At 49.4% G+C, this 12,299-nt stretch overlaps 1 protein-coding gene across 1 annotated transcript in view; it reads right to left on the bottom strand.

Annotated features, from left to right (window-relative positions):
* LOC144770563 (bifunctional polynucleotide phosphatase/kinase-like) overlaps positions 1-12,299 on the bottom strand; it is a 278,083-nt gene that overhangs the window by 220,700 nt on the left and 45,084 nt on the right. The window lies entirely within an intron of this gene.

The raw sequence follows: 12,299 nt of genomic DNA, 5'->3' as shown, positions 1-12,299 counted from the left end.
GTTAGTTAGATTACAGTCGGAAATCACATCTTTCATTTGGGACAAGCATCTTCCAAGAATTGCTTGGAAGAAACAGACGGCGCAGGGAGAAGGGGAGGTTGGCTGCCCCAGACCTAAAGTTATATGTATGGGCCTTTCAGTTATCACACTCCCGAATGTTGCTAAAAAGCCCACGGATCACGGGGTCGGGTCCATGTTTTCAGCTATGCTGGATTGGGAAGGTGTCAGTCAGTCGGGCTTCTTAGTTAAATTTGGCAACCCGAAATTTTTTTTTTAAATTAAATTGAAGGTCCTACAAGGTTTGGCACAAATGTGGTCTGAATTAACAAAATCTATAAATCTGGGGTATTTTTTGTAACAGAACACCTCTATGGGGTTTACCTGAAAGTCCCGCCTGGCTAGGTGATAGCTTAGCGGTCCCGCTAAGAGAAGCAGGTCTTGAAGTTTGGGGTGAACTCTTTTTTGAAGGGGAAGTGCTTTCATGAAAACATCTCCAAAACAAGATTGGCCCCAACTTTTCAAGGTTTAAATATTTGCAAATGGCCGGTTGGACCCATTCCTACATCTCTTCACCCTCCAGAGGGAATAAGTTTCCACTCGGAGGCTACAGCCTACTAATTTCTAACCTAGTAGACAGCCCACCGGTCTCCCTGTGGTATAAACGTCTACTTGAAGAAATAGATGGAGACTTTAGCTTACCGGACCTGTTGTGGGGATCGTCGCTTACTGGTCATAACCTGCAAGAGCCTTGGACTGACTCATTTGGGCTTTTATGGAACATCGTGAAGCCTTCATGGCTACGTAGAAATCATCTATATACCCTCCATAGGGCATATTATTCTCCCCTAAGACTTTCTAAATTCACCGAGGGAAACTCGGTAGTGTGTGCCAAGTGCGGTCTCGTGGCAGCCTCCGATGCCCACATGTTCTTTGAATGCCCTCGCCTGGATACATTTTGGGAAGCGATCAGTAATACTCTCACCGCATCGCTAGGCTTTCAAGTAACCATGGAGCTCCCCCTTGTGATTTTTGGGATCTTAGATGGCGTTCAGAGCTCAGCGAAAAATCCGGTGTTTTATGCTGTGCAGAAGGGAGATCTGCAAGAAATGGAAGGATCCCTTACCTCCCTCTTTCAACGACTGGCAGTCATCCGTTTTGCAAGTCTCACGAATGGACCTGGCTAGGGCTGGTAACCAAAATAAAAGGGCATTCTGGTATCTGCTGTCATGGGAGCAGTGAATTACCCGGGTTTTTTTTTCCCCGGGTTCAATGATTATACTACTGTGGTGGTTTTTCTCTCACCATCTGTAGAGCCGCTGCCCGGTCCTAGCCCGGCCCGAGTTGGCTGTAACTTCCACCAAAGATTACTGCTGGTTATGTAATTGGTTTTCTTATGCTTGTTTCGGTGGGACTCGTCACAGCTGAGGGACGTCTGGTGCCCACTTCATCTTATCCCCGACAGTGTTTTTATAAACGGAGACAGCTTGTCGTAACCCAATCCGCTCTTGCATCTGTAACCATGGTGGTAATGAGGACGAAAAAAAAACAAAAAAAAAAAACAGGTATTGGTTCTGGCAATGTTTTGTAGCTATGTTGTACCCAAGCATGGCTGAGGTGCGTGGCTACAACTGATTAACAAAAAGTTAATTAATGCTGGCCATGTCATAGCGCTTAAAAAAGTATACATATATTTATGGCCATCCGTGTTGCACCCACAAAAATAATTCTCTAGTATTGATATGATTAATCCAAACAATTTCTCTGGGAGCACAGTCATATTTTAACTCTGCAATGTAAAGGCCTATAACACAGATGTGGAGAAAGAGGCACCGAAATACAACATGGGTAGTTTGGCTTTTTGAGAGACAAGAATTGGGGGAAATTGCCATTTAGTGTCTCTGATGTTAAACCCTATTATTGCTAAGCGGGTTACTACTTCCTCTGAAAAAGCTGAATAAGAGGGTGTATCAGGCAATTATATAACAGCTTCCTAATTGGTCATTGTCTATGTAAACCGCACTAACAACACAACCCGTTCTAAACACCTCATGCAGGGCTCTTGTCCCATAAATATACTTGGGACAAGGCAAAAGGCTTTCGAGAGAATTTGGGTTAGTTTTGAGGTTGTCTTCCGAGTCCTAAATAGGCCAGAAATCAATCATAATATAAACTTCTATTAATTCCTTAACAGTGGCAATGTGCTAGAATAGTTAAAAAGCTTAAAGAAATATGAATAATATAATCTGAGGATCTTCACGTTATCCAACTCGACGCAGACCTAGAAACTTGGAAAGTTTAATACGTATTACAAGAAAAAACACAGGTTCAGGACTAAAATTTCGATAAAGTAAAGGCCAGCTTGAAGGTATGGGCTCAATGTTAAAAAGAAACGTCACAACCCGTCGTCTAAATGACCGCTCCAGGCCCCTGGTAGGAGCACACAGTGGTATGTCGCTGAATTTTCATGGCCTAGAAGATCTTGTGTCAAATGAGATGGATATCTTCTTATAGTCAAAGTAAAACAGCTGGGAATAGATGAGAATGGTTAGTCACCCCCGGAAGTAATGTGAGCACTGATGAGAAAAGAGTAATGTAGAAGATGTTTGGATTATCAAACCATTGAGTCACCAGGGCAACACCTTGCGCCCATGAACTAAGTCCAACATAACTTTAACTTGCAAACAGCAAGCAAATCTCAAGCTCGGACCAGGGAATGTTGCTGGGATCCGCACACAAGTGCTGGACTGGTAGGGGATGGCTTGCTGGAATTATTCAAAACACATCATGTTATAGGTATGTCTATGTTCTTATGTTGTTTTATTGGTTGATGTCTGCATGGAAACCTGTTCTTTCCTCTCTAGTGGATTCGCCCATAGCCTATCCCTCGTGGATGAGATTGTTATTTCTATACATGTTGCCTTGATTATTGTAAAGCGCTGTGACACCTGCAAGTTCGCACAATATAAAACTTTATAAATAAATACATTAAAAAAAATAATAGTCTAGGACGAGAAACTGGCCCCACTCGTAATTTTGTTGTCCAGGCGAAGTTTGCAAATATGGGACAGACTGGTCAAGCAGAGGACTGGTGGGTCTCGAAACCTCATACTGGACATCTCGGTAATGTGATCTAAACTTCCACCAAGGGTGTTTTAACACAAGATCAGTTTGACAAAAACAACTGTTAATAACAAGAACCGTTTCATACGTAATGTCTCTTTTTCCCCACATCTTCTTAGTTTGGCAAAGATCTGTCCTTAGTTGAAATAGCCTTCTTGGTGGAAGGCTATCCAAACCCCTTCATGATAATTACTGGGGATTTTATTGCCAACTTCTTTAACCGCATGCGCGCTAGCGGGTTTTCCCGCTGTGCGCTGAAAATTTCAAAAACGCGCGTTACGTGACAAAGCCAGCTCGTCATGCGCGTAGCGCAGGTAATGCCCATGACGAGCTGGCTTTGTCATCAGCACTGAAGGGGATAAGAAGCGGGAAGATCAGCAGGAATAATTGTTAGCTGAATGATTTGGTATACTGGCACCGCCTTCTCAGGGGCAAAGGAAGAGTATGAAAAAGGCTCTTTGAATCCGTGGGATGTGTGTAAGTAGGAGTCCAGGTAAGTGGAGGCCTCTGAAAGGTTTGGTAAAGGAGATGTGACTTTTAAGGTAGGCAGGGCCAATACTGTGTTGTGCTTTGAAGGAATGGGTGAGGCGTTTGAACTGTGCACGTTCGTGGATCAGGAGCCAATGGAGCTCTTTGAGGTACAGCTTAATGTGAGTGCTGCATGGGAGGTTGAGGGAAATTCTGGCTGCCAAAATTATGATGGTTTGTAGCCTTTTGGTGAGTTGCTTGCTGATTTCTGCACATTTGGTGTTTCTGTAATCCAGGCGCCGCCTACGTCAGTCTTGCTAGCCCTGCAAACTAAATCCGTAAAAATGATTGTTGCAAATTCTGGGGCATGACAGATCAAGGGATGGCGGCCTAAAAAATGGATCCAGATTACCAGATTGCGCATGGAGACTGGAATCCGTTTATCATGCATCATTACTCTAGCACTAACGGGGACTACCTAGAGGGAGAGGAGTGGTTCAGTAATACAGATTTTCTTTAACTGTTGCTCTATTAACAACTATTCTATTTTAGTAGTGTTAGACTTGTATCTTTGGCGTGGTTTCCCCTGACTTTTTGCCGCTACCTCCTACATTTTTAGGTCTCAGAGAACAACACATGCGCGTTGGTTCTACGAGAGTTTAGTAGGGCTTTCAAAAATGATCCCAAAGTCTGCAGATCGGACACAGTCCATGTGCTCCGGCTTCGCACACCATTTGTCAGCCTGCAGCTTTGGGAGCAATTTCGCGGCCGCTTTGATGTCCTCAGTGAGCCGCGCGGCCACTGAGAACATCAAAGCGGCCGCAAAATGCTCACCATTTGTCACCCCCTCCCTTCCTGCTGGCATTCCCCTCTCCCTTCTCGTCCAGTCCTTGGTTTTATTCGAATCATACCCCACGCACTCCCCTTCTACTATTTATTCTGTAACATCCCATTGCTCTCTCTACGTCTTATCTTTTTGTGTGTTCTCTCTTGCAGGCTTTCCCATACGAACCGCTTGCTCTTCCTCCTGTCATGCCTATGCTCATGTCTAATTTACACTCTTTTTTCTGCACACTCGTATCCTCTTGTTTGTTCTCTCTAGCATCACCCTCATCACACTCTCCTAACGAGTCTTCCTTCTCCCGCAAGTGATCCTACTTGCACCCTCTCGGATCCATCTTCATTCTTTTCTGCTTTTCCCTGTTTCCACCACACACTCCACTCCTTGTGTCTCCTTTCTGGCCTCTTTCCTACTTAACTTTTCATCCTCTCACAACCCCTTCGAACACTGTTATCTTAACATTTGTGTTTCTCTCTGTCTTATGATGTCTGCCCTGCCACTATTAACTTTGGACCCTCACACCTCCTCACCCTCACACACCCTCACTCACCCTCACACCCTCACCCACCGTCACCTACCCTCACTCACCCTCACCCACCATCACCCACCCACCCTCACCCACCCTCACTCACCCTCACCCCCTCACCATCACAACTCTCTCACCATCACACACCCCCACCCTCACACACCTCCACCCTCACACACCCTCACCCTCACATCCCCTCACCCTCACCCTCACACACCCTCACCCTCACACACCCTCACCCTCACACACCCGCTCACCCTCACACCCTCACACAACCGCTCACCCTCACACACCCGCTCACCCTCACACACCCGCTCACACACCTCATCAACCTCACACACCCCATCACCCTCACACCCCATCACCCTCACACACACCCTCACCCTCACACACACCCTCACACTCACACCCCCTCATACCCCCACACCCCCTCATACCCCCACACACCCTCTCACCCTCACACACCCTCTCACCCTCACACACCCTCTCACCCTCACACACCCTCTCACCCTCACACACCCTCTCACCCTCACACACCCTCTCACACACCCTCACCCTCACCCTCACACACCATCACCCTCACACACCATCACCCTCACACACCATCACCCTCACACACCATCACCCTCACACACCCTCACCCTCACACCCTCTCTCACCCTCACACCCTCTCTCACCCTCACTCTCACACTCACCCACCCTCACCCACCCTCACACACCCTCACTCACCCTCACCCCCTCACCCTCACAACTCTCTCACCATCACACACCCCCACCCTCACACACCTCCACCCTCACACACCCTCACCCTCACATCCCCTCACCCACCCTCACCCTCACACACGCTCACCCTCACACAACCGCTCACCCTCACACAACCGCTCACCCTCACACAACCGCTCACCCTCACACAACCGCTCACCCTCACACAACCGCTCACCCTCACACAACCGCTCACCCTCACACACCCCCACACCCCATCACCCTCACACCCCATCACCCTCACACCCCATCACCCTCACCCTCACACACACCCTCACACTCACACCCCCTCATACCCGCACACCCCCTCATACCCCCACACCCCCTCATAGCCCCACACCCCCTCTCACCCTCACGCACCCTCACGCACCCTCTCACCCTCACGCACCCTCTCACCCTCACACACCCTCTCACCCTCACACACCCTCTCACCCTCACACCCTCTCACCCTCACACACCCTCACCCTCACACACCCTCACCCTCACACACCCTCACCCTCACACACCCTCACCCCCTCATACCCCCACACCCCCTCATACCCCCACACACCCTCACACACCCTCTCACCCTCACACACCCTCTCACCCTCACACACCCTCTCACCCTCACACACCCTCTCACACCTTCTCACCCACCCTCTCACCCACACACCCTCACCTCACACACCCTCACCCTCACACACCCTCACACACCCTCACACACCCTCACCCTCTCTCACCCTCACCCCCACACACCCTCTCACCCCCACACACCCTCTCACCCTCACACACCCTCTCACCCTCACACACCCTCTCACCCTCACACACCCTCTCACCCTCACACACCATCACCCTCACACACCCTCACCCTCACACCCTCTCTCACCCTCACACCCTCTCTCACCCTCACACCCTCTCTCACCCTCACCCTCACACACCCTCACTCACCCACACCCTCTCACCCTCACACCCTCACACCCCATCACCCTCACACCCCCTCACCCTCACACCCCCTCACCCCCTCATACCCCCACACCCCCTCTCACCCTCACACACCCTCTCACACCCTCTCACCCACCCTCTCACCTCACACACCCTCACCCTCACACACCCTCACCCTCACACACCCTTTCACCCTCACACACCCTTTCACCCTCACACACCCTCTCACCCTCACACACCCTCTCACCCTCACACACCCTCTCACCCTCACACACCCACCCTCACACACCCTCACCCTCATACCCTCTCACCATCACACCCTCTCACCCTCACACACCCTCTCACCCTCACCAGGGCCGGCTTTAGGCATGTGCAAACTGTGCACCTGCACAGGGCCACCAAACCCCAGGGGCCACCACGCCAATATATATCCTTAATATATTAATCCTCCGAGGATGGATACATATTTGCGTGGTGGCCCCTGGCAGGGATTTGGCAGCCTCCGGCTCTGTTCCACTTCTTAACACCCTGACCCCCTCCCCTCTTTACTGGCCTGCGCGCTCTGCCCCGCCCGGACCCCCTCTTCCGGGCCCCCTACCTATGCTCCTTGCCCAGGGCCACCATGAGCCTAGAGCCGGCCCTGCCCTCACACACCCTCTCACACCCTCACCCTCACACACCCTCACCCTCACACACCATCACCCTCACCCTCACACACCCTCCCCCTCACACCCTCTCACCCTCTCACCCTCACCCACCCTCTCACCCTCACACCCCCACACCCCATCACCCTCACACCCCCACACCCTCACCCCTCTCACCCTCATACACCCTCACCCTCACACACCCTCACCCTCACACCCCCTCATACCCCCACACCCCCTCATACCCCCCACACACCCTCTCACCCTCACACACCCTCTCACCCTCACACACCCTCTCACACCCTCTCACCCACCCTCTTACCCACACACCCTCAACTCACACACCCTCACCCTCACACACCCTCACCCTCACACACCCTCACCCTCACACACCCTCACCCTCACACACCCTCTCACCCTCACACACCCTTACACATCCTCTCACCCTCACACATCCTCTCACCCTCCACACCCACCCTCACACACCCTCACCCTCACCCACCCTCACCCTCACACACCCCCTCACCCTCACACACCCCCTCACCCCATCACCCTCACACCCCATCACCCTCACACCCCCTCACCCTCACACACACCCTCACTCTCACACCCCCTCATACCCCCACACCCCATCACCCTCACACACCCTCTCACCCTCACACACCCTCTCACCCTCACACCCTCTCACCCACCCTCTCACCCTCACACACCCTTCCCCTCACACACCCTTCCCCTCACACATCCTCACTCACCCACACCAACCCCCTCATATCCCACACCCCATCACCCTCACACCCCCTCACCCTCACACACACCCTCACTCTCACACCCCCTCATACCCCCACACCCCATCACCCTCACACACCCTCTCACCCTCACACACCCTCTCACCCTCACACCCTCTCACCCACCCTCTCACTCTCACACACCCTTCCCCTCACACACCCTTCCCCTCACACATCCTCACTCACCCACACCAACCCCCTCATATCCCACACCCCATCACCCTCACACCCCCTCACCCTCACACCCCCTCTCACCTTCACACACCCTCACCCTCACACCCCCTCACACCCTCACCCTCACACACCCTCACCCTCACCCTCACCCTCACACACCCTCACCCCCCTCACCCTCACCCCCCTCACCCTCACCCGCCTCACCTTCACACCCCTCACCCTCACACACCCTCACTCACCCTCACACCCTCCCACACACCCTCACACCCCCACACCCTCACAACTCCTCACCCTCACACACCCTCACCAGCATAGCATAACAATACATAGCATAACAAAACACAGCATAGCATTGCATAACAAAAAAAGCATAGGATAGCAAAACATAGCATAGCAAAACACAACAAAGCATAGCATAGCAAAACAAAACACAACAAAACATAGCATAGCATAACAAAGCATAGCATAACAAAGCATAGCAAAACAGCAGAACAAAACATAGCAGAACATAAAGTATAGCATAACATAACAAAACAAAGCATAGAATAACAAATCACAACACATAGCAGAACAAAACATAGCAGAACATAAAGTATAGCATTACATAACAAAACAAAGCATAGAATAACAAATCACAACACATAGCAGAACAAAACATAGCAGAACATAACAAAGCATAGCATAACACAACAAAACAAAGCATAGCATAGCAAAACACAACAAAACATAGCATAGCATAACACAACAAAACATAGCATAGCATAACACAACAAAACATAGCATACATAACATAGCATAGACAAAGCATAGCAAAACATAATAAAGCATAACAAAACACAAAAAACATAGCATAGCATAACAAAGCATAGCATAACAAAACAGCATAGCAAAACAAAGCATAGCATAATAAAACACAGCATAGCATAACAAAACAGAGCATAGAATAACAAAAACATAGCATAGCAAAACACAACAAAACATAGCATAGCATAACAAAACAAAGCATAGGATAGCAAAACTAAACATAGCATAGCACAACAAAACAAAGCATAGGATAGCAAAACAAAACCTAGCATAACAAAAAATAGCATAACAAAACATAGCAAAACACAACACAACATAGCATAGCTTAACAAAACAGCATAGCAAATAAAAAAATTAAATTGCATAACAAACACAACAGCAGAACAACAAAACATGGCATAGCATAACAAAACATAGCATAGCAAAACAAAGCATAGCATAATAAAACACAACAAAACATAGCATAGCATAACAAAACATAGCATAGGATAACAAAACATAGCATAGGATAACAAAACATAGCATAGGATAGCAAAACATAGCAAGGCATAAGAAAACAAAACATAGGATAGCAAAACAAAACATAGCATAACAAAACACAGCATAGCATAGCAAAACATAGCATAGCATAACAAAACATAGCATAATCAATCAATCAATACATTTGTAGAGCGCGCTACTCACCCGTGAGGGTATCAAGGTGCTGAAGGGAGGGGGGGGGGTTACTACTGCTACTGCTTGAATAACCACATCTTGAGGTGTCTCCTGAAGGTGAGATGGTCCTGGGTCAGTCGTAGGTGTGTGGGGAGGGAGTTCCAGGTCTTGGCTGCCAGGTAGGAGAACGATCTTCCTCCGGTGGTGGCTCTGCGAATCCGTGGGACGGTGGCGAGGGCGAGGCTGGTGGAGAGGAGCTGGCAGGTGGGGGTGTAGAACGAGAGGCGGTTGTTGAGGTATTGGGGGCCCATGTTGTGGAGCGTTTTGTGTGCGTAGGTGAGCAGCCTGAAAGTGATCCTCTTGCTGACGGGGAGCCAGTGCAGGTTTCTCAGGTGGGTTGATTTGTGATTGTGGCAAGGGATGTCGAGGATGAGTCGTGCGGAGGCGTTCTGTAAGCGCTGAAGGCGTTTCTGAAGTTTGGCGGTGGTTCCTGCATATAGGGCGTTCCCATAGTCCAGTCAGCTGGTGACGAGGGCCTGGGTGACCGTCTTTCTGGTTTCGGTGGGGATCCACCGGAAGATCTTTCGGAGCATGCGCAGGGTGTTGAAGCATGAGGACGAGACTGCGTTGACTTGCTTGGTCATCGTGAGGGAGGAGTCCAGTAAGAATCCCAGGTTGCGTGCGTGGTCCGTGGGTGTTGGTGCGGTGCCCAGCGTCGTGGGCCATCAGGAGTCGTCCCAGGCGGATGGGGATTGTCCGAGGATGAGGACCTCCGTCTTGTCAGAGTTGAGCTTCAGACGGCTGTGCTTCATCCATTCTGCGACATCTTTCATTCCGTCCTGGAAGTTGGTTTTGGTGGTGAGAGGGTCTTTGGTGAGGGATGGGTGTCGTCGGCGTAGGAGATGATGTTGATGTTGTGTTTGCGTGCGATGGTGGCGAGGGGGCTCATGTAGATATTGAAGAGGGTTGGGCTGAGTGTGGAGCCCTGGGGTACGCCGCAGATGATCTTGGTGGCCTCGAAGCGGAAGGGAGGGAGGCGGACACTCTGGGTTCTGTCGGAGAGGAATGATGTGATCCAGTCCAGGGCCTTTCCTTGGATCCCAGTATTGTAGAGGCGGGTTATTAGGGTGCGGTGGCAGACGGTATCAAAGGCTGCTGAGAGGTCCAGTAGGATGAGGGCGGCTGTCTCTCCATTGTCCATCAGGGTCCGGATGTCATCGGTGGCTGCGATTAGGGCGGTCTCGGTGCTGTGGTTGGCTCGAAATCCGGACTGGGATGGGTCGATCGAGTTGTTTGCTTAGAGGAATGCAGTTAGCTGTTTATTGACTGTCTTCTCGATGCCTTTAGCCGGGAAAGGTAGAAGAGATATGGGGCGGAAGTTCTTGAGGTCTTTGGGGTCCTCTGTTGGTTTCCTCAGAAGGGCGTTGATTACTGCGTGTTTCCAGCTTCCAGGGAAGGTGGCTGACGTGAAGGAGCTGTTAATGATGTTCCGGAGGTGGGGTGCAATGATGGTGTTGGCTTTGTTGAAGATATGATGAGGGCATGGGTCGGAGGGGGAGCTGGAGTGGATGGTGTTCATGACGCGGGTGGTGTCTTCAGTGCTGATGGGCGTCCATGTGCTGAGGCTGGTGGTGGGGGTCGTTGGTTTGATGGCTGGAGGCGAAGTCTGGGGTCCGAAGCTGTCGTGTATATCTGCGATCTTGCGGTGGAAGAATGTGACAAGGGAGTTGCAGAGGTCTTGCGACGGTGTGATGTCGTTGTTGCTGGCGCTGGGGTTGGAGAGCTCTTTGACGATGCTGAAGAGTTCCTTGCTGTTGTGGGAGTTGTTGTCCAGCAAAACATAGCATAACAAACATAGGATAACAAAACAAAACATAGCATAGCATAGCATACAGCATCACTCAGGGGCACCACAACATCACTATGCGCTACCACAGCATCACTGAACGCCACAGCATCACTCGTTCGCCATCACAACATCACTCAGCGTCGCCACAGCATCAATCTGTGCAACCATTCAACAACAACTGGTTCAAATATGTTCTCTAAATGTTTCAAGCTTTATTACAAATGTAACAAAAAGATGTTAATATTTCACTTCTGTTCTTGGATTCTCATCACAATAAAATACAGTGAACATAATCTTCACAAAAGTTATACACAAAAGTTTAGGCTATTGCCATTATAAATTACAATAACTTTTATTTAAGTATTAATTTTGTTTAAAAATTAAAAGCCATTGTTATTTGTAATATCAATACATGTAAGTCACGTAAATACAACACATATTGCATTACAAATGCGATAGGTGTCACATTTGCGCCAGATATAACTATTGGCATTGTAAATGACAAAGCTATTAATTTCGCTATTTTCAAAAACAAAAACATAAATAAAAAATATGAGTCATTTACAATAACAATATCTAAAACTTTCCTAATGCAAGACCTATTGCATTGCAAATGCTTGTTAATGCTGTGTTGGATTTAGTTTTTGCTGGCTTAGATGGTTTGAGCACTTTGCCACTGCTGAACAGTGTCAAAGTGCAAGTGCTCCATGTGTAGATTGGGATTACAATTGGTTCTCCCACATTGACATAT

The sequence above is a fragment of the Lissotriton helveticus genome, chromosome 7 (genome assembly GCF_964261635.1).
Source record: "Lissotriton helveticus chromosome 7, aLisHel1.1, whole genome shotgun sequence".
NCBI lineage: Eukaryota > Metazoa > Chordata > Amphibia > Caudata > Salamandridae > Lissotriton > Lissotriton helveticus.
The sequence above is the reverse complement of the archived record's forward strand: the minus strand, read 5'-3'. Positions and strand labels throughout refer to the sequence as shown.